Genomic DNA, 22,924 nt, shown 5'->3' with positions numbered 1-22,924 from the left:
AGTCTGTCTTGGTAACCTTTCTATCCTTGTTAAAAATGTATTGCAGTTATACAAATGTCTTTAAATTGCAGTTCATGTTACTTCCTCAATTCAATTCCAGGAATTTATAAAAGCGATTCTCAATTCCATTCTGAGTGGCACACAATGCTGTGGTTAGACAAATTTCTGCTAACACGCTTCATGTGTACGCAACCTTAAGCCACAGAGACTGAGATGGCGTTAGAGCTGGGACTATGTTGGTTGGAAAGGACACAAGATCATAGTCATGAACCAACCACAACAAAAAAATCAGAAACCAGCTGGGACACTGATGTTGGTCTAAACTGTTTTTATTCAGCAGGGTATTTAGGAATTAGAGAAATCAAAATATCTCATGCAAATTTCCAGTCCCTCCATATGGATTTGCACTACACTTGCTCTCCATAAGCAAAGGAGCCCAAGGGCGATTGTACGCCAAGCAAGATCATGTTCACAGCATGTACCTAACATATGGAGCACTCTTGACCCCTTTGATCTTGCAAACAAATGATCTATAATGGAGATCCTCATGTGGCCTCTCTTCATGGATTACCATTACGAATCACTTCAGCCTCAACAGAGCTAATCCAACATGCTCCCAATGGGACACATTTTTTTTTTTTTTTTTTTTCAGAAGGTAAAATGACCATTCTGAGATTCTGAGAGGTTCTCTGAGTGGCAAATTTGGTCAAACTGACCCCAGAAGCACCATGCATCCAATGTTTTGCCATCTTAATGAATCACGGCAGCATTCAAACTGAGGCATAACTGTAAAGCAGTCATGCAATTTGACCCAGAATGCCAGAAAGGTCAGAGAAAGAAAAAGAAGTGATGGAGGAGAGAATCAAAGAACACTGGGAAAGGAAATGAGGGAACAGCTGGACACAAAGTTGTGCGTGTGCAGGCGGCGAAAGAGTAGGAAATGCAGTGAGGTGGATCAGTAGAGGGTGAAACAGGCTTTCATAGAGCAGGTCATGCATGTAACAGTGGAAACTGCCAGGCACGAACATCACAGAGATGTGCTTTCAATCATTCAGCTCTTGAAATATTAAACATTCTGTGTAAAAATGCAGAAATTCAGATTTTACCCTTTGCTGAATTGTATGGCCTTCACTCAAGCTGCCCTGAGGGCAGAGGCTCAAAGTCAGAGGTCAATGTCAGGGGTCATCTGATAGCGGGGGATATGACTCAGACGAGTACAGAGGCTTCATTCTGTGCCTGTTGATGTTAGCCATCTTCACTCTGTGGCCCCCAACTTCCAAATACACACACCTGCAATTACGTCAAACAAGCTTAATGTTAAATGGCACCAATATGGCTAAAGGCTGTAGTTAAGAAATTATAGCTCAATTGGCAGAGTGGCAAAGCAGTACGGAAAATATACACTTGCAATGCTGTGCAAATTGTTCAGTTCCTACATAAAGTAGTTTTAGAATATCTGACTGCCTGATCAATCTTGTGGAGTATGCACTCAAAACATATTTATTTCTGCTTATTACGTAATAAAAACACCCTACAGCAACACAATTCTTGTCCGCTGTTACCACTTTATATCACTTATGATCAATCTACTTACATTTGTAAAATTATATATATTTTTCAACATGATATCTTGTTGGTAAATGTTGAATTTAAGTGTCATTTTATCTGTTTTTGAGTAAAGGCAAGTACTTGTTATAGTTTCAATTGCCTTGACAACTCTGTTGTGTTTGTGGTTATTGTTGCGCTGGATGATGAGTAGAGATTATGCTTAGGTTGTGGGTGACTACATCAGATGGTGTGTGTTGCTTCGCTCAATGAAAAAAAATATCAATGCAGTGAAGAGTCTTTTCTTACTTGCTTCTCCTATGCATTGCAGTTAGTTATATTGCATTTATATATTTCTAAATTTAAGAAGTATGTTAGTTCGATCAAAAAGAGTGAATTATTACTCACAAAATAACTGAAATGAAATTGTTTTAATCTTGTTAATGTTAGATGAATTTTACTTATTTGTACAATTCGCTCTGTTGGTGTAGGGCCTATTGTGTGGAAATGCCATAATGAAGTAAGAACAGGCAAAAACAGCAACAGCCCGTTGCCTCTACCTACAAAACTCTACCCCTAAAAAAAAATCTACCAAAACATACAATCAGTTTCCAGCTGAAATGAACACTGGAGGCAGTAATACAGCAACAACATTTATTCCTTTTCATACAAATTCATGATTACGGGGGCAGATTATCGATTAATAAAGGCTTATTTTAAAGTGGTTCCCTGCACAATTCTATGTTACGACCTCAGAACACTTTTACCATAGTAAATGAATTGCAAACTAATAAATTTTGACGTTTGCATCACATAAACAGATTCATAAACTGTATGTGGCTGTATGTGTAGTAAACTTACTTGGTAGCTCACCTGATACAACAGTGTTCAGGTACAAAATTTTGTGAAACTTGACAAAAGAGCTCAAAGACTTGTAGAAGCAAGCTAAAATGGCATGGTTGCTTAAGCAAATGCTTTTTTATGTCACGTTTGTTTTTGTTTTTACACTAGGTGAAACGTTACTTTCAAATGTGATTTAGAAACTTATCACATTTTATGTTGTGGAACATGGTAAGTTTTGAAATTAGAAAATGGGAACCATTAAAACGGAGATCATGGTGAAGTTGACCCGCACACTTTGCACCGAATTAAAATACTTATAAATATTATGTACTGATACATCAAATAACTTGTAGAAATACTTCAGCTACAATAAATGGGAACTGGAGCTTTCAAGCTTCAAATATGATCCAAAAAGCACCGTAAAATTTCTTTGTCCTTTTTGAAGCTTCAGTCCCACTTCCTTATAATTGCACAGAAAGAGCGACCAGAACAGTTTTCAGATTTTCTCATTTTGTGTTACAAAAAAGAAAGAAAGTCAAACTGGTTCGACACAACTTGAGGGTGAGTAGATGATTATGATTTTAAACCTTTCCTTTACTATTGGTACCGCTGTGTATGTGTGTGCACGTGTACTAGTGTATGAAATGTTTAGTAATACTCTGTAAATGTAAACCACTTAAACTTCTTTGAGTCTTGCAAAGACTAATGTAAGTATCATAAAATCACAAAGGCACCGAAAGGAGGAGGCAACGTGATGTCTGGGCTCTAAATGTCACACTATCTTGACAGAGCTTCCAACAACTCTGTCTACACTCTGAAGACCTTCTTAGGGTCCAGACAGTCAGACGGAGATGTGACTAATTCTGCCAACTAAATTGCTGCTGCAGATACTTGAGAAAAGGTCTATTGCACAACAGTGTTTTTTTGCACATCATGCATTTGTTTTTTACACAATAAGCGTGATTGTGAAGGGGAAAAAAATGATATCTTGAAATATTTCCTGAGGGCAAATGCACTTCCAGACAAGCAGACGATTCAGTAAGGGCATCTTTATTTTGCACTGATCAGCGTTCAGTGGTATCATACTTCTGCTTTCAGGGTTTTAGAGTATCTAAAAATATAAAGTCAGAGTAAATGTGAAAAGATCTTTAACTGCACTTTGTTTTTAAAAAAGACTTTTTGTATGAAGGCTGAATTATGTGTAGCAGGGAGTGGACAGAGCTCTGGAAAAGTTTGCTGATGTTGTTACAGCTGTACCATAACTAGAATATGACTTCACAGACCACAGCCAATCAAAACTAAAAGAACTCATTGGCCAGATTCAATCAACAGAGCAATAACACCAGCTATTGAAGTCAAAATGATTGCCAGTGTTTGGGGGAAAGTTTAATATCTGAACATTTGGCAGCAAGGCTCCACATAAAACATTAAAAATGAACTTGCAATGTCTTTGTTTAGCCATTTGGAGTCTCACAAGCAACATTAAGGAAGAGTGGACAACATCAGCTTTCAACAAAGCCCTTCTCCCCATTAACATTTAGATTGTGGCAACATTCATCATGTTTGAGGAGACGATGACAAATGAGTTAAACGTGCAGCCGTTTGTTTGTAGTTAAATATTTGAAAGGACCATAGAGTCAACTAGAGATGTCTGTCCAGAATACTATAGACTATGACCAAGATGTCATGATGATTTACATGCCAATCATACCAAACTTTAGTTAGTGGTGCTTGTTAAGGCCATCTTGATTACTATTGCTTTAATAAAAATAAAAATATATAAATAAAAAAACTATCCATAAAATTGGGAAAGTAAGCAATCACTCATAACACCATGGCAATGTCGTCAAACACAATGCAATGCCCAAACAACCACAATTAAAACCATTACAGTTAAACCATGTTAAATCTGCTCAGTTCGCCTTATCAACCACATAGCAAGACCTAGAGTTTGGCTTCCGTGCCACTGTCTCTTTTGGTTTGCTTACTTGGGGACACTTAATATTCAGTAGTATTATTGATTTGACTGCACTGACACTGGTGGATGAGAGTGAAACTTAAACTGATTTGAGCTGAACGATGACCACTTTTTCTGCAGATCTGATTCGACTTTGTTTCATAAATGACAAATTTTGCAACGTCGACACTGTTATTGAACAATTGAAACAATTTAATCAACAGTGAACTGACTCAATGTGAATAACAACACAATTGTCTGCTGTAGAGCTGCTTATCGCTCACTTGAACTCATTTTATAACTGATGAATTTTACAGTTATTGAACTGAACTGAATCGACACTTCAGCTGAATATTGACACTATTGTTTATCCAACACTTTTGTATCTCTGTAAAGCTGCTTTAAAACAATTTGTATTGTATTATATAAAGTTGACTTGACATGCAATACTATGCAACCATCTGGTTATCACTCTATCACACTAGCTTTTTTTCTTCTAAAGAAAATATAAAAATCTCCTTCTTAGTAGATCTTAATCTTGTGGGCAAATTGCACGGATGCGCTACACAACCAAAAATGAACTAAATTTTCTTGACAGAAACTTTATGCACCAAATCCAGGACTGGGATAAATTATAATCATTGTTGATGACTCAAAGTGTACAGGGAAAAGAGGCAGAGCACTAATCCCTGTAGACTAATGGGAGTTTCCACATCTGGCAGGTCTTAGGAAGGGTGAAGTGAAAAACAAGGGGTAACACCTAAATCAGCCCAGTCTACTCAAGTCTTTGTTGAATTTCAGCCTTGACGTCCTTTGTCTGTTGGCTAAATCTGTGTTTATGCATCTGCATGTGTCTTGTGTTTATGTCATAACACAAGCTTCTTTGTGACTGTCACACTGAGTAAATTTCAAAGTTTATCAAAACGTTTGAGTTTGGCATGTTGCAGCTGCTGTGAAGAATGCTTCATAAATTGAGGAACACCATTACTTGATAGCCCCACAGAAGACTGCAGTTAATCATCTCGCATTGGAAATCCTGACAGGGTTGTCTGGTGCTAACTGAAAGCAGATTGTTGCAAATGGGCTGAGAGCCCTTGTTGAGCGGAACGCCTTAGATTACTGACTTTAGGTCATTAAAAATGGGGGATTGTTATTTTGTTGTGTCATGCATTGGCCTGGATGCTGACAATAATATTTTCTTCTTCTTTTATCACAAAGAGGATAACAGCATAGCACAAAACCTTAAAAAGTTACCATGGTGGTTCATTGATGGTATTACATTGAAACCAATAGGACTGTCTAAGTGTATTTGTAAGTGTATTGTAACTGTCACACAATTGCAAAATGATCCCAATAACAAGTCATGCTTCGGTTGTAATCTTTGACCATAACAAAAACATCTGACTCATCCTGCTTTTCCGTCTCAAAGGTGGCTGACTCCTTATGTTCTCAAATGACTCCAATTCAGGAGAATATAATGGTCAGTCTTTAAACAAGCAAACCTTTCACCACAAAGACCCTTACCTCGCCCTTTCTGGCTCTCCGCACTACTATGGGTCACTGCCTGAGGCATGTCAGAGTTTACACTTAGGATCTCTGATCTCAAATAACAATCCCTTTGAATCTTCAAGGCTTAAAATGGATCCATCAGGGAAACAGAGGGTATGTAACTGAAAACAGTGGGCAGGACGCTGTTGTGCAGTCAGTAGGCCTCAATAAACTCACGCATCTGGGAGTCAATTGATTTAACAGCCAAGAAGAAATATGGCCTCCCTCTTCCTCCAGTGTGTGCTCACCCTCTGAGCCTCCAAAAAGACTCTGGATTCCAGGAAAATTGACGTGGAGCTCTCGACTCTATAAATCAGCCTCCCCCTGTGACAGAGGAACTGGGGGTGAGGTGGAGAGCCCTCCATCCTCTTCTGAGAGGGGAACTGGATGCCTTTACAAGCTCCTTGCATGAAATTGCCCCCTCAAACTCTAGTGTGTCTAGTATCTTCAGTGTTATGGTCTGTAAAGCTTTTTACAGCCCTAGCCAAACTGCCACAGAGGTGTCAATGTCAAACCACTTCAAAAACAGACCGTATTCTTTTAGCCATTAGTGTCGGTCCATGGCCATGGTGCCGTTACCACTTAACTGCCTGTAATCAGCAGAGCTCCTGCTCCCCTTTACCAGCTCTGGTACGCCTCTCTGATGAGACAAAAAGGTGATGACAGCTGCTCCAGACACAAAGGATGAAGGAGGTACGGAAGACGTCTGGACGTCCAGAAAGGCTGAGGTTGATTTTAACGGAAGGTGTTTGCATGATTCAGATTTAGGCCTACGTAAGGTGTATGTGTTTCCACAGGGATAATAGAAGAATCTTCAACTGACACATTGAAGAAGCCAAGCCCATGTGAAGCATAACTTGTCCTCACATGCAGATTAAATTTCGAGAAGGCGATTAGCAATGGGCAAGGTTCAACAGTGTATGACACATCCATCAAATCATGTGCACACAATGACACATGACTGAACTTACACAAATAAACTAAAAAACATCTGTGACCAGTTTTGAGGTACTCTTGCTGGAGACAGGAGAAAGGGTAGATAGGTGGTGGTACAGAAAGAGCATGAGACTTTGCAGCTGATATTCTCTGTTACGTAGCCCAGTGTGCTGGAGCCACTGTGGCCTGCCCCCTCTCTCCTGTGGGACATTCTGCCTGTGCAAACAAACCGACCCCCGGGCCTCTGGTCTAATGGGAACCAGACTTACCCCAGCACCAAGGCCCAGCAAACTCCCCTCTTTTTGCACACACAGTCATCATGGGTTCCAGCTGAGGGACGCAGTCCAATTATCCCAAACAGACCTGAAACTATTCCCTCTATCGTTTCCCACATAGCAGAGCACCATGGTGTTCCATCTTTTAAGGCCACTCACCCTTGTGACCCCTCAAAAACAAAATGTATGTACAGTAGAGCCAGAGGCATCATGGCCATTAAAGGGGCATGTGCACCCTCAGATCTGAGCCAAGTCTGTTTGCACAACTTTGTACATTGAAAATTACTGTAAGTTGTGTAAGTATTGCATGAAGTTTTTTTGACTTTGGTTAGTCTAGTCGAGTTGTAACTTCCACATACTATTTGCTTTGGTTAGTTACTCAATACCAAAAAAATTATAATTACCTACTCTCTAAACTTCTATGGTTTCCCCACCAGGCACAAAAAAGATATCTGTCTGTCTGTCTGTCTGTCTGTCTATCTATCTATAAAATTATAACTCATATTATTTTACAAATGTTTTAATTTCAATTTGATTTTGTTACCTACATAGTACTACAAAAGTTTTAGCATGAGCAATTGTACATTTTTCTTTAGTCATGTCTTAACTCACATATGGCAGCACATGAGTCAAGCCCCCTGAAAAACAAAAACAAAGGTGCTTGATGTCCCTGTACAGAGCTGTCAATCTCTATCAGTCAGTCAGTCATTCTAAACTTAACAAACCTCCCATCTCCAGTCATTCAAACACAATGTTCTTTCCTCTATCTCTCTTTTCTTCTCTAATGATTCATCTCTCCAGTTCCTGTTTTCTTATTTTCTCCTTTTTATTCAGCCGTCTCTTTTCCATCTCACTTTCTCACTTTCTTTCTTCTCCACCCCCCACATCTCTTTCGTCTCCTTCATCTCCCTCTCCCCTGTTTTTCCATTCCCTACCCCCATGTTACAATAATTCAGCTTTTTTATCACTCTGGAGAACTATTTCATAATGTGCACTATTGTGTTTGTCCTTGGCCTGGTACTGCTGTTACTTTCTTAGTAAGATCATGGGTTTGTGGAGGAGGCCTTGTCAGAGTGACTTTCTTTAGCAGCTGCGGAGTAATGAGTTGAGCGGCAATCTAATGTGTAATACATTTCACTAATTTCCTGCTCAAGACGCCCTGGACACAAGGCAGCACAGTTCATCATGATCCTAGATTGTTCACTGTTGGATGATATGAGCTGAATGATCTCATTGTGGAGTTTATGGGTTATCTCAGAATGTTCAGCCAGTTTTTGCACTGCTTTTATTTGAATGGCCCATTTTGCAACAGACTGAATCACAGCACAAAAGAAACTAATATGGAAAGTCCTCCAAAACGCAATAAGCCCCCACGTAAGAAGCGCTGTTATGCAGACAGTGGGTTTTCCCCCATGTCTTATTAACAGAAAGTCTTTTATGCAATATTTTTTCCCTAAAAAAAATCCTTCTGTTGATCAAGCATGCCACTCATACTGAATGCTTTCACTGGTTTTTGGTCTACAGCCCACCATTTTTTTTTTTTTTTTTTACTCATACTGAGTGTGGTACAGTTGTGGTGTGGTATGTCATGCCATGTATGTATGTTCGCTTCAAATGGTGTATATTTTCTAAGAATAAGCAGTGGGTAATATCTAAAACATATTGAGGTTTTGAGGTATAAAGTCATTTTTTAATGTCAACAAACAGGGAGATTATTTCTTTTCTTTGTTTCCTCTATATCTGAGCACAGACCAGTCCTGGCAGGCTCAGATTTTTTTTTTTCTTTTGGCTTTCTCTCTCTCTCAATTGGTGTGTTTTCTGGCAGGGTTTTTTTGTTGTTTTGTTTTTGAGCATAGTAGGAGTGGCCTAGATCAGACTTACCCTTCTGGGGAAGTGTGAATGTGTATATCTGTGTCTATGGTTTCTGCAGTATCAGCAGAAAGACTGATAGAAACCTGCCTGCATTCGTTACAACACGGCTGTGGTGCATTATTGAATGAAGAGCAGGTGCCTGTGGAAGGACCGATGTGCATTCATCTGAGCTCCTTCTTTAAGAATGTAAGGTGTAACCTGAGGCTTTGTATACCAGTTGCCTTATTGGTCTGTCTTGAAAGTATTATCATAATCTCCTTAAAGCATCTGGAAACTCCTTCTATTTCCTGTTTGCAATGTCTGTTTGCCTTTTATGTCAGTGGCTTTTTTTTTTCTTCTTCAAACAATTTGGACTGTTTTCTTAGATTTGGAACAGCATTTAATCATTGTAATGTAATCTTCAAATTAAAATATGCTTATAGATGAAATTCAGCTCAAGGGAGTGTTTAATAAAAGTTTAAGTTGGGGGTGTTTTGAATCTTTTCCAAATTGAGTTCCAACGAATCTGCCTGGATTCATGAATGCACTGCATAAAAATGTACTTTGGTAAATAGTTTGCATGTGTGTTTTTCTCTTTAACCATTATTTTCTTTCTGCATTTACAGCTGTATGAGATATATATGGCATACAAATGAATGACATGTCCCATACCCATCAGACTTTGGTGCATTTTAGCTTAAAGTGATACCGTTAGGTCCATTTTGAATGAGTGTATTGCTCCCCCAATTACATTTTTGAGGCATGGACCCCTGGCAGAAACAAATGAAACACAAACAAACAGTCTTGATCACCATCAGCAATAGGGAATGAAGCTCTAGAAGTTCTGTTTCTCTCATCAGGGTATTAATAGACCAGACATGCTCCATCAGTGGAGCATGAATACAAAGTATGATTTGTTCAGAAATGCGTCCGTGGAGGATACTACTTCATTACACCATGTCTTCTGGCCTTCCTTTGTCATTCTTCTCTTACACAGGGCTCTCTAACTCTCACCATGTCTGCTGCCACGTTTCCAGATGCTACGGGCCCAGTGTTGAAATCATTTTCTTTATGAGGTGAAGAAAAAGGAATTAGCATCCAACACTGACGATGTGGCAAAAGTGAGAAACAACTGAGTTGGTGCTTTCTAACACCCCCAAATCCATCTCCCAGTGCTCTACTCCCTCCCACCACCACCAGCTGAAATATTCAGGGAAGTGTGGGATTACTTTCACAAGGAGAACTTGAACCCCTTGACTTCCTGCCCACTGATGAGGTCACTAGTCTCTAAGGGAGTGTCTGTGAAATGCCTCCTGCTCAATAACAGCCCAGCCAAGGCCAGAGAAGAGCGGGGGCTGGTGTAGTCAGAGATGCTTTGGAAACAGATGAACGGGGGGGGGGGGCGGCGGAGGAGTGACGGAACTGGGCACGGCAGGGGGGTCTGGAGGTGATGGTGAGGACTGTATCGTCCAGGGTCTGGGCACTCAGCCCAAACACAGTGTGATTTCTGATTATGGCACATTTATGGGGGTACCACATCTTGAGTAGCAGTGAGTGTTAGATCAAGTTGTGATCGTCCGTTGTCGCAGATGGTTCCTTGAGTGATGCTTTACAGGAGGGAGGATCCATATTGCTGATGGATATGCTGAAATAATATTCTTTGCCATCCTCCCCTTAGGCTCAGCGCTTTTGTTGCAGATGGTGCCGAACGCTTGGAGGAAAAAAAACTGAGAGAATAAGCCTTTTGACAAATCCAAAACAGATGAAGGCCACATCCCTCGCATGAATGTACCGTCTGTGTAATGTTCAATGAAATAAGCCCAGTTACAGAATCTGCAAGGGGCATCCCTTCGCAGCTGGGCTGATGTCGCCGAGGATGAAGGCCGAGCACCTGGTATGACACACCAGAGGCCGGCTCCTTTTAGGTGGGGGCGAGTCGCACATACAAAGCCATTTTGTTCAAGCTTGTGGTCCAGATGGAATAGCTCTGTTGCCAAGGATGCCGCTTTCCACTTCCTGCTCCAAAATCAAAAGGCCAGTCCTATGAACAAAGAGTCACACACAAACGCTTTCATATCTCTTCATCTGTTTCGTACACTAGCTGACTCTCATGCATGCACGTTTAACCTCATACCACTTCATTGCAGTGGAATAATGATGGGAGAGAGTTGCACTCTCCCCATGAGATAGGCCTTTTCTCTCAGCCTTGCATGGGCAATAATAGACTAATGCTTTCCAGATGCGGTCTTCAATAGCCGTACCCAACAGTAGAAGTGCCCCTCTCGCGGGACTCCTAACGACGCCTTGGGGGCCTTTGAGAGGGAAAGGTTCGAGTCTGTAGTCTCCCCCCAAAGCCTTTCCCTTTTTACATACTCGTCTCCCACCGCAATCACAAGCCGCTGATCCCCGACCAGCACGGCTGAAGGTCAAAGGGCCAGAGAGCAAAATTCTTCTCTCAATCTGGTTCAACTCGTATTCCGATTCTCATGCCATTTACACCACAAAGTGAACCAAAAGAGGTGTAGATGTGATCTTTAAAAGGATGGGACTCCTTATTAATTGCTTTTCATCAGGCAAGATCTCTAGTCACCAGATAAACTCATGGGAATGTGACCTGACCACGCGACCTGTTTGTTTTATTAAGGCAGCGGGGAGGGCGATGAGAGGCTGGGAGGCAAGGCAAAGCATGTGCTGTGCAAAGCATCCTCTCATGTTTCAGGGCTCAAATGGTGTCCATTTGCCTCAAATTCCTCCAATTCCAACGTCGATTACTTTATGCAAACAGCCCCAAGCTGATCTTTTGGTGATTCTGCTCTGGCTTTTCTCCTGGACCTGTTTCTGTGGTCCTTCTGAGGGCTGCATAATCAGAGACAAGTACTACATGTTCCCCAAGGGAGAATCCACAGCAGCTCTCAAGTGCAGGTTCGCTTGACCTAACTTTCTCCCTTGGAGAGAGTGCGAGATCTGTCTGAGACAGAGTGTTCTCACAGGAAGAAGAGAGGGTGGGATTTAGTCTGAGAAAAACAGGCCATTGGTTTTAATCTCTGCCTCAGTGCAGGGCTGGAAGGGCCACTGGGGAACAACCACAGATGCAAAACCTTTTAGTCTGTTGGCATACTGTACCATGTTAGTCCTCATAAAACCAGCATCTTTCATTACTGAGTCTTTATATATAACTTTGAATTGTTTGTAGGGAGGCATATCAATGAGTATTTGTCTTAAAATCGAATTGAGGTGGGCCATCTCAAATTAAGATGAAACAATACTTGAAGAATGTGGCAAAACAGGGTACAAAGACCATACAGAATAACAACCCTGAGGTGCATGAGTAAAACTCAGGCTCAGTTCAGGAGCGGGATGGAGCAACTCCATGAGAGTATGTCCATCTGCAACACACACGCTGTGGAGCTCACCCAAAACAAACAAACAAAAGTTAAAGACACTCTCTCTAAGTTTAAAGTTTTAAGAAAAAAACAGTTCAGCATGTTTAGCATCCTGTGACAAAGTCCTCCACAATAATAAGGTATTTAATTGCTGTTTTGGATAAAACTTGTGGAACTTGTCTATTTTTTCACTGGTAGATATAATCTGTTTGAACTACTTTTGTTAGTACAGGAAACAGCTAAAACCTCAGAACTTAATCTCAGTATACTGTAATAAGTCAATCATAAGTCGTCTTTTTTTGCACAATGCCTATTATTTACTGTAAAGCATTTGCATTTAAATCCTGAAAACATTTGTTGTTGAATCAATAAAGGGTTTTGAATAGTGTCTCTCTGATCACTCGTCGCTGAGGTAGACCAAAAAAGATTAAAGACATGAAAAACTCACAGTAAAGACCTGGAACTGTTTGACATACTTAATCATGTCCTCATGAGCCTAACCACACTTTCACAACCAGTATGGTTGTCTGAGGTTCTTGTGGTTACCATTGCTGATGTTTCCTAAATCCTGGAGAAACATGAAACTGTTGGACGTTTGGATCACTTTACTATTGGACAAGCCTGTTAGCAACCACCAAATGAACCAAATCACAGAAAGCTCTTTTTTTCTGTAGAAAAAAGCCATGCAAATCTGCTACACGTTTCAGTGACTGAATGTTTTGGCTGTTAGTTTTAAACTGGCGCCATCTTGTGTTGTGGAAATGTATGTGGTTGTACCGCAACAACCTCAGCTTTCATTTCATTGCGACTAAAGGCTGGAATATACACTACACGACTTTTGGGCATTTGGGTTTGGCAGAATTCACAGAAAATCTAGTAGTGTATGACAGGCACAGACTCTGTTTTTTTAAGCTTCAGACTATGATTCCATCCAGTCAGAGGATATCAAAACATCTTTGATATTTTGAGCCGATTTTTAGTTCACATATGAATGATGAAGTCAACCAATGGAAATCAAGGGCGCGAAGTCACAAAGCTCGAGAAGGAAATGGAGATGAGCTACATCAACCAAGCAACATCTGAGGTAAATCTTGATTCATTCATTTTTTTTATGTTAATAATATTCATCATTATCCAGGGCTCCCCATTAACATGTGCGGATAAGTGGATAAATAGCTTGAACATATAGCTGCGATTGCAAACGATTGATTATATTACAGTAAACGGCCATTGATGGATGGGACATGTCATTCATGGATTATTATATAGATGGTAACAGACAAAACAACTGACTGTGCCACTCACCTCTAACTCCTGTTTTAATCACAGAGTCCATTCTTAGCGCGTCTACCCTCCCAAGAACTAATCCAAATGAATTTAGCTATTTTTTCCCAACTGCTATGGTCTCCCGTGAATCTGTAGTGCGTCTCCTAGCAACAAGGCGCGAGTTTCTGTTGTTGTGTTCTGAATGATTTTCGAAAGTTTGATAAGCTTCGTCTGAAATCGTGTACTGTTGAGTAGGTACCAAAGACTATAGAATAACACAAGAAGCGTCACTCGTGTTATTATGAATGGGAGAAAGTGCAAATAAGTGCTAAATAAGAGCCAATCGCCGACTGGTAATGTCATAGCAGAGGCCCTTAGAAGCTCCGGTTTCTATAGAAACAGTCAGATGCGCGCCTCCGAAATGAGGCACAAGAGACGCGCATTTAGGACTGCGCATGCGCATTAGGTTGATCCAGCCTGAAAATACAGTTTTTTGTCATGATTCGAGCTTTTAGAAACAATATTTATGAGACAGTTGTTGTCATATTTCATTTCAAATATGAAATTTAATTGAAAGCTTGGCAAACAGATTTGGAGAATTTGAATTTGATGGCCGCCGAGTGAAATGACTTGTCTTAAAGGGACTTTGGTAGGTACTACATTTGAATTTAAATTTACTTCACGACCGTTGCAAAAGTACGATCTATATAGTACGAATACATGTAAAAAGAATTCGGACATACTACTCAGTTCGCATACAGCGATAGTGTATGATCCTCAGTCGTTTAGTGTAGGCCTATTATCTGTTCTCTGTTTACAAAATCTGCAATTTGTATAGTGTTTTAAAATCATTTCAGATTTTAAGTCGTGTAGTGTAGGCTATTCCAGCCTTAAAGTGCAAACAAAAAGCAGACGTTTGTTGTCCTTATTCGAGTTTACACCCTGCTTAATGTAATGATGTAGCTTCAAAAACAAACAAATAGCCTATTATTGTTACATTGAAAGGAAAATAACTTATTTTTAAGTTACATAACATAATCTAATAATATTTTCCCCATTTTTACAGCTTGACAGTAACTTGTGTTAAACTGGTATATTATCAAGTCTTTGGTAAAACAATAGTCTACTATAGTCTACGTAAAAGATATTCAAATAAATTATGAAGTTTAGTCAAAATTTTAGTTCCACGTACAAATATTTTTAACCAGGGACGTGCACAGGGGGGTTGCTCAGGTTGCCCGGGCAACTGCCCATATGCCCTTCTCGACTTACGTTGCCCTTCTGAGGTGGAAAAAAATAAAAAAAAATCGTACAATGGATGCAGAATTTCACGTAGGCCTAGATAAAAAATAAAAAATCGCAAAGCCTCATTCACTTCCATATTCGGGCACCCGTCCGAAAGTGAAAGTCAGTAGGGGAAGGGCAAACTCTGTTTACTTGGCTGCAGCGCTGCACGCGACCGGCACCTGAGCTGAGCCTGCATGAGCGGCACTAGAAGGAGATTGTCGCGGTTGTCGGGTGAGACGACTTAACATTGTCGGAAAGGTGAGTAAGGTTATAATCGTTAACGAAAACGAACGAAAACTAGGTGGGAAAAAACATCGTCGTTAATTGAAATAAAAATAAAAACGAGGCATTACAAAAAAACGATAACTAACCAAAACTGTAATGTATGTTTGGCAAAACTAACTAAAATAAAATAAAATTATAGATTAAATGTCCTTAGTTTTCATCTTTGTCAATGTCTTTCATAGAGCAAACGTTCAGCTGCATTTCATTTCCCTGCGTCTCTCGCTCACGCGTCTCTCTCACATACTCGCGCGCGCACAGCCCCACCCCTCCGTGCACACCGCGCCTCCATGTTGGAAGCAAGTTCGCGAAAGGTTGGTATCTCGTGAAAACCTTTACACAATCACACATTAAAAAGTGGTATAAAAATATTTTTAATTCTGAATATAATTTTGTCAGTGTGTTAATGTCGACCCGAGAAGCGATTGCTAGTTAACTAGACGCAAGTTTGAGGTAAAATGCACTTGGGTTGGCGATGTCAAAACACTATTTAAGATGTGATTCAAGTAAGGGGCCGTTGAATTATTAGAAAAATAATGCACACCTGAGGTGGTGATTCGGTCACGACTCGAAGCGGAGTCAATTATTCCGCTTATACCATATAGACCGTGTTTTTTTTTTTTTTTTTTTTGGGGGGGGGGGGGGGGCCGCCTGTTGTTTTAGGTCAGAGCAACTGCCCCACAAAATTCCGGTGCACGTCCCTGTTTTTAACACTCACTTTGTAGTTGTAGAAATTCCCCGTCAGATATAAGAATGAAAAAAAAAAAAAAAAACCTAGTGGCCATTGTTGGGCTTAAAGGTGCAGTATAGGAATTCTGACTGCTAGAGGCCTATTCAAAACAAAGGCGTAGCTTGATGACGGCAAGTTTGAGTGTGGAATCTTGGGACATGTGGTCTCCACCTCAACGGACGGTGCAAAAAAATAGGGATAGGACTCAGGAAGAAATCATGTTCATGGATGCGATGGCTGTCTTAAAATGAACCAAAAAATAGGACTGAAATTAAAAATCAGACATAATTACTAGAGGCAAGAATAATAATCAAAAGGTGAACATTTATTAATAGGCAGCTTAAATGTTTATTGTTTAATTATCATTCATTAAACTTGTTAATAAATGTTAATTTATTAAACATAAATAACTGTTAATTTCCAGGATACTTTGGGTTCATTTTAAGCAAGCAATACAGTCATTTTTAAACAATAGTTGAGTTAAAAAAAAACTAAAAACTACACATTTGCTTTGTTAAAACACCCCAATTGCTGGGTTTGTCCCTTTTCAACCCTTTTTTTTTTTTTTAACCCAGCAGTTTTAGAGTACACTACTATTTACTGAAAGGTTCTTTGAGGGACCAAAAGTGGTTCTTTTATGGCATCACTGTGTAAAAACTCCCTGATGGAACCTTTATTTTTAAGAGTGTATAGTTTATATTTGAAGTATTGCATTGCAATACATATGATAATATAGTTTAAATTGGTTCAAAAGGAGGGAAAATCCTTTCTAAAAAATTATTAAGGCATGTGCCATCCGCTTCGAGTCGTGACCGAATCACCACCTCAGGTGTGCATTATTTTTCTAATAATTCAACGGCCCCTTACTTGAATCACATCTTAAATAGTGTTTTGACATCGCCAACCCAAGTGCATTTTACTTCAAACTTGCGTCTAGTTAACTAGCAATCGCTTCTCGGGTCGACATTAACACACTGACAAAATTATATTCAGAATTAAAAATATTTTTATACCACTTTTTAATGTGTGATTGTGTAAAGGTTTTCACGAACCTTTCGCGAACTTGCTTCCAACATGGAGGCGCGGTGTGCACGGAGGGGTGGGGCTGTGCGCGCGCGAGTATGTGAGAGAGACGCGTGAGCGAGAGACGCAGGGAAATGAAATGCAGCTGAACGTTTGCTCTATGAAAGACATTGACAAAGATGAAAACTAAGGACATTTAATCTATAATTTTATTTTATTTTAGTTAGTTTTGCCAAACACACATTACAGTTTTGGTTAGTTATCGTTTTTTTGTAATGCCTCGTTTTTATTTTTATTTCAATTAACGACGATGTTTTTTCCCACCTACTTTTCGTTCGTTTTCGTTAACGATTATAACCTTACTCACCTTTCCGACAATGTTAAGTCGTCTCACCCGACAACCGCGACAATCTCCTTCTAGTGCCGCTCATGCAGGCTCAGCTCAGGTGCCGGTCGCGTGCAGCGCTGCAGCCAAGTAAACAGAGTTTGCCCTTCCCCTACTGACTTTCACTTTCGGACGGGTGCCCGAATATGGAAGTGAATGAGGCTTTGCGATTTTTTATTTTTTATCTAGGCCTACGTGAAATTCTGCATCCATTGTACGATTTTTTTTTATTTTTTTCCACCTCAGAAGGGCAACGTAAGTCGAGAAGGGCATATGGGCAGTTGCCCGGGCAACCTGAGCAACCCCCCTGTGCACGTCCCTGATTAGGAGGGGTGTGGAGCACATAAAGTTTGCCTAGGGCCTCCAAATGTCTAGAACTGGCCCTGATTGCACCTTTAAGTGTAAGTTCATGATTTAGGACGCAGTCTATAATGTGTATAAATGTAAATGTTTAACTGTAACCACTAGATGGCACCCTTTTTCTGAATATGATTGCAGTACAAGGGTTTCATGAACAATTCTTGTAATCTTGTGACTTATGAGAAATGCAGCTGTACGTGTCTGTAAGGCCAAAATGTTTTGTGAAACTGAAACATCTGCATGCTCTAGCTCTTGTTTAACAACTGAACACAACAAAACAGACTTCCAGACATTAGTCAACTAGGATAACAATGCACAATTATGAACTGTGAACTTCTCAAGAAAGACGAGGGTATATTTCATAATTGTGAGAACAGTGTCACTCCTAGAAGGATCCATGTAGAAAAGTTTCTGTCAGGTGCTTTTAAATATAGACCCTTTAATGGGATGCCATCATGGGATCATTTTATGGATTTAGTTTTAATCGTTTTTTTTTTTAATTATTATTATTATTTTACTTAATTTTTAATTTTGATTAAATTGATTAATTAAATTATCACTAGAGTATTGTGCAATTGTTTGAGATATATATAACCTTTTTGGTATAAAAGGTTCTTTAAAATAGAGTCAAGAACCCTAGCTAACCTTTTTTTTTTTTCTAAGAGTATAGATTGCCATGTGTGCTTAAAATGATAGGCTATATGTTTAAATCACATTATTTTTTGGCCTAAATGCTATTTTTGTCTGTTTCCTTTTACAGTTTCATAAAATTTATTTGTTTCAAAACTGATTTTACTTTTTAAATTTTGTTAAAAAGTTAAAAGTCACCTTCAAAAATAAATCTACCCTAAGAAATATTCACTGGAGTAAAATGCCCACTCAGCTAAACCTGGTCCATCATCACAGTTTTAATAATGCAAAGACTAATAGCAAAATCACTTTTGTTTCATTTTGGATAAAAGCATTCAATAAAGTTATTAAAGCAGAACTCAGAAAGATTTGTGAAGCTCCCCCTACAGGTTCCTTCAGTGAATCACACTGTCTTAAATACTCCAAGCGCAGCTCTGGACTACAACGACCAGGGCTGCGTTTCCCAAAAGCATCGTAAGCTTAAATTGATCGTAGCTCCATTGAAACCAATGGAGCTACGATCAACTTAGGCTTACGATGCTTTTGGGAAACGCTACCCAGAGCAGTAGTTTTGCAAATACAGTACAAGAAATCTCGATGGAGGTGGGTAATTTTCAAAAATGTCTTATAAAGTCATAATATATACATTGTTTTTGAATTACCGTAAAGCATTTTGTCACTCTCGCGTGAACGTGAACATGAACATGAGGTGAGATTGTGTCGGGTCGGTGCAGCTCAACTTGCAAGTGCTGTTAGACGTGCCAGAGGGGGTTAGTGTTCGCCTCAAACACACCACTACAAGTCAATTAACCATCGTAAGGACTTGAAAACTATTTATGAAAAGTTACTTAGTTCTGCTTTAAATGTACACTGAAATAAAAAATAGGTGCAGATACATTTTTAACTTTTACAGATACAAAGAAACAGCAAGTAACACATTGAATTAAACATGACATTTTGAAGTATTAGTAGTATTTTGAAACAAATTTAAAGTAAAAAAAAAAAAAAAAAAAAACTTTACCTTACAAAAACATGTCCTTTGTTAACCACAGTTTCCACTAGAATACCAGATCATATAATAAATAAAGTACTGTAAGTACTGTTAGTACTGTAAAACTATAATAAATTAACATGAGATCCCCACCAAAAGATTGCCCTTCCTTTTGTCGTCATTACCAAATGCCGATGCGTCTTACATTGTTTTTGTTGGATGGCTGTAAAGCACTTCCTTTCTTTGGGAAATAAATCAAACACTGAGCTTATAATGTGGTGTAGAAGAAAAAAAAGAAACATCATGACAATCATTTTGAGTCATAAAAGCAGAAGTTTACGATTATGAAAGGGAATTTCTGGCTAAATGAGAAAGGGGTTGAGTATTGCCCGAGAGCTTGAGTTCATACCAGAAATCATGTGATCTCTCAGCAAACCCCCTTTCTCACTTTCTTGGCTCTGTCAAGCTTCTCTTCACTGCTTCCAAGAAGAAAAAAAACTGGAATGGGTGTACAAAAGTCCCGTAAATCAAAGGCATGCCCTGAAAAGACAAAGGAAATTAAAACGCAACATGGGTTTAAATATAGTTAATGACATTTTATATTACTTTTCAAATTCAGGGATTTTTGACATTGACCTAAGGGAAACATGGAAACGTCCTATCACCTCAGACTTTTTGTTACCTGTATCCGGCCCATCTTTTCCAGCTAGTCCACTTGTAACATTGTTTCCACATAAATGTAAAAGTTTGTAATCTTAATAGAAATAATATTGTTATACTACGCAAATTGAGTCTATAAATGCAGTACATGGTGTAAACATTACATTCCTGTTTAGGTCATTTTAACTGGAACTATGTGTGCAGGCAGGAATAAAAAGCTGGGATATTCCCGAAGGACATGTTGGAGTGTGTTTGTGGAAACAGGACATTTCCTAGAAGAAATAAATTATGCCCTAGCTAAATGAGAAATACCTCATGGAAAGAGTATCTCAAACCACTTTAGATTACACAATCAACATGTTGTGTTTAGCATTTTTAGTTCATGAATGTACAATGGCATTCCTCTAAAGAAAATGAGTGGAGCTTGCCAGAGCATTGCTAAAGGGTTGCTGAGCTCATTTTGGGATGTTTAGTGGGTCAAGTAAGTAAAAAGAATTTCTGGTCTCTAGATAGGCTTGTTTCCCTGCAAATCTGAGGGATTTTTTTTTTTTTTTTTTCATCCATTTTGTCATATACCAAATAAAAATGAGTTTGATTGCATAGAAAAGTAATAGCACTTTTCATTAAATATCATAGATATTTATATAAATATAAATAATTATCAAGTTTATTGTCAAGTTGCATTATTGTCAAGTTTTGTGTAATGCAGGTCTTTAAAAATGTAACAAACTGTTCAAAAACAAACAAGAGCAAAGAAGCATAGAAAGCTGTGGGAAACAAAAATACTGACACTGATGGTGACTGTTTGCGCCTGAGATGTACACTTTATCAGTGCTCTTTATCATGGCCGTGGCCTCACTGAATGTCCTTCAAATGGCTTAAAGGGACATATTTGTCAAGACTAGAATACACTACATGACTTTCACCTGGATTTTTGCCCAGATTTGCAGTCTGGAGGAGTTTATGCTAGCTGACATAAGTCAGAGTCATTCTGCAGAATTTGGTCAGAGATGACAGAAATAACAGTAGTGTTTGATGGGTCTATGATTTTTTTTTTTTTTTAGTTTCATGCTAATGATTCCATCCAGCCAGAGGTTTTCATTTAGCAACACTGTCCATGTTCCTGTGTTTGTTGTATTCAGAACGACTTTTGGTCTGGCGTAAATAATAGTGTGTGATGTTTTTCTGATGTTTTTAACCATTTACAAAGTCAGCGAGCATTTGATTCATAGTGTAAAACCTGTTCAGATTTTAAGTGTTGTGTGGTGTATATTCAGCCTTAAAGCGTTAGTTCACCCCAAAATGAAAATTCTCACATTACTCACCCTCATGTCTTTCCACACCCTTAAGACCTTCATTCATCTTCAGAACACAAATTAAGATATTTTTGATGAAATCTGAGGGGGTTTTTTTATCTTCCATAGAAAGAAATGTAAATACCACATTCAAGGTCCATAAAAGTAGTAGACATTGTTAGTTGACGTAGGTCTTTCAGGTGTGGAACGACATGAGGGTGAGTAATTAATGACAGAAATTTTATTTCTGATCTGAGTCTTAAAGGGTTAGTACACCCCAAAATGAAAATTCTGTCATTAATTTCTCACCCTCATGTCGTTCCATACCTGAAAGACCTTCGTTAATCTTCAGAACTTAAAAATTAAAAAAAGATATTTTAGTTGAAATCCGATGGCTCAGTGAGGCCTGCATTGACAGCAATGACACTTCCTCTCTCTCTGTACTAAAAACATATTTAAATCAGTTCATGTGAGTACAGTGGTTCAATATTAATATTATAAAGCGACGGGAATATTTTTGGTGCGCCAAAAAAACCCAAAATAACATCTTATTTAGTGATGGCCGATTTCAAAACACTGCTTCATGAAGCTTCGGAGCACAATGAATCAGTGTATCGAATCATGATTCAGATCGCGTGTCAAACTGCCAAATGGCTAAAATCATGTGACTTTGGCACTCCGAACAGCAGATTCGATACAGTAAGTCGTTATTTAGTTTTTTTGGCACACCAAAAGTATTCTCGTCGCTTTATAATATTAATATTGAACCACTGTACTCACATGAACTGATTTAAATATGTTTTTAGTACATTAATGGATCTTGAGAGAGGAAAGTCATTGCTCCCTATGGAGGCCTCACTGAGTCATCGGATTTCAACTAAAATATCTTAATTTGTGTTCCGAAGATGAACGAAGGTCTTACGGGTGTGGAACGGCATGAGGCTGAGTAATAAATGCAAGCAAGGCGCCTAAACCCCATATCACTCCTGGGAACCGCAGAAAAAAATGTCTGCCCACTGCTCTGGTTGTGTGTGTTCAATACTCCCTGCTGTGTGTGTGCACTTGTATGGGTGAAATGCAAAGCACAAATTCCATGTATGAGACAGGGACACCATACTTGGCCACACGTCATGTCACTTTTACTTTCACTTAAGGTATAGGGATTTCCCCCACCCTCTTTGTTATATAACTCTTTAACAACGTGTTATACATACTTTGACATACACATGATTCTTGTAATGTTTATTGATTATACTTTTCCTGGCAATAAAACGGTCTTTGAGTCATTGAATCATTCATTTAACCCATTCATTCAAAACGCTGATTCATTAGGGAAATATGTGTGACTCGTGTGAAACAGTTGATTCTGTTTTAACTGAGTTGACAGAGCAAAAATAGACTAAATGACTCTATCTAAATATAAGTCATGCCATTTTCTATCTAAGTGTCACACTCATAATCGTACTGTTGGTCTGAAATAGTCGTTGCCGTTACACAGAATTACACTTCTTTTGCTATTGCTTATGTAGAAACTGAGAGGAATTTTGTCTTGATCTCTGCTATCTATCCTGCTGTCTCCGCACATTCCATTCTCTCCCCTCACACTATAAGCCCTCCTATCCCTGACATCAAAGAAATAAACAAAGTTATGTTGCATGAGTTTTTCCTTCACTGACT

The 22,924-nt window shown here is 39.0% G+C and overlaps 1 protein-coding gene across 1 annotated transcript in view; it reads right to left on the bottom strand.

Moving 5' to 3' along the window:
* The window catches only part of s1pr2 (sphingosine-1-phosphate receptor 2), a 59,709-nt gene extending 40,088 nt beyond the window's left edge, over positions 1-19,621 (bottom strand). Inside the window, exons 1-2 of the mRNA XM_067382562.1 lie at positions 19,323-19,621; positions 1,107-1,290 (exon numbers count right to left, since the gene is read on the bottom strand). The gene's annotated coding sequence lies outside the window, so the exon portion shown is untranslated. The remainder of the gene's footprint in view (positions 1-1,106; positions 1,291-19,322) is intronic.
* Between the last annotated feature and the right edge of the window lie 3,303 nt (positions 19,622-22,924).

This window comes from Chanodichthys erythropterus, chromosome 3 (assembly GCF_024489055.1).
Source record: "Chanodichthys erythropterus isolate Z2021 chromosome 3, ASM2448905v1, whole genome shotgun sequence".
Taxonomy (NCBI): Eukaryota; Metazoa; Chordata; class Actinopteri; order Cypriniformes; family Xenocyprididae; genus Chanodichthys; species Chanodichthys erythropterus.
Note: the sequence above shows the minus strand (reverse complement) of the source record. Positions and strands in the feature narration are given on the sequence as shown.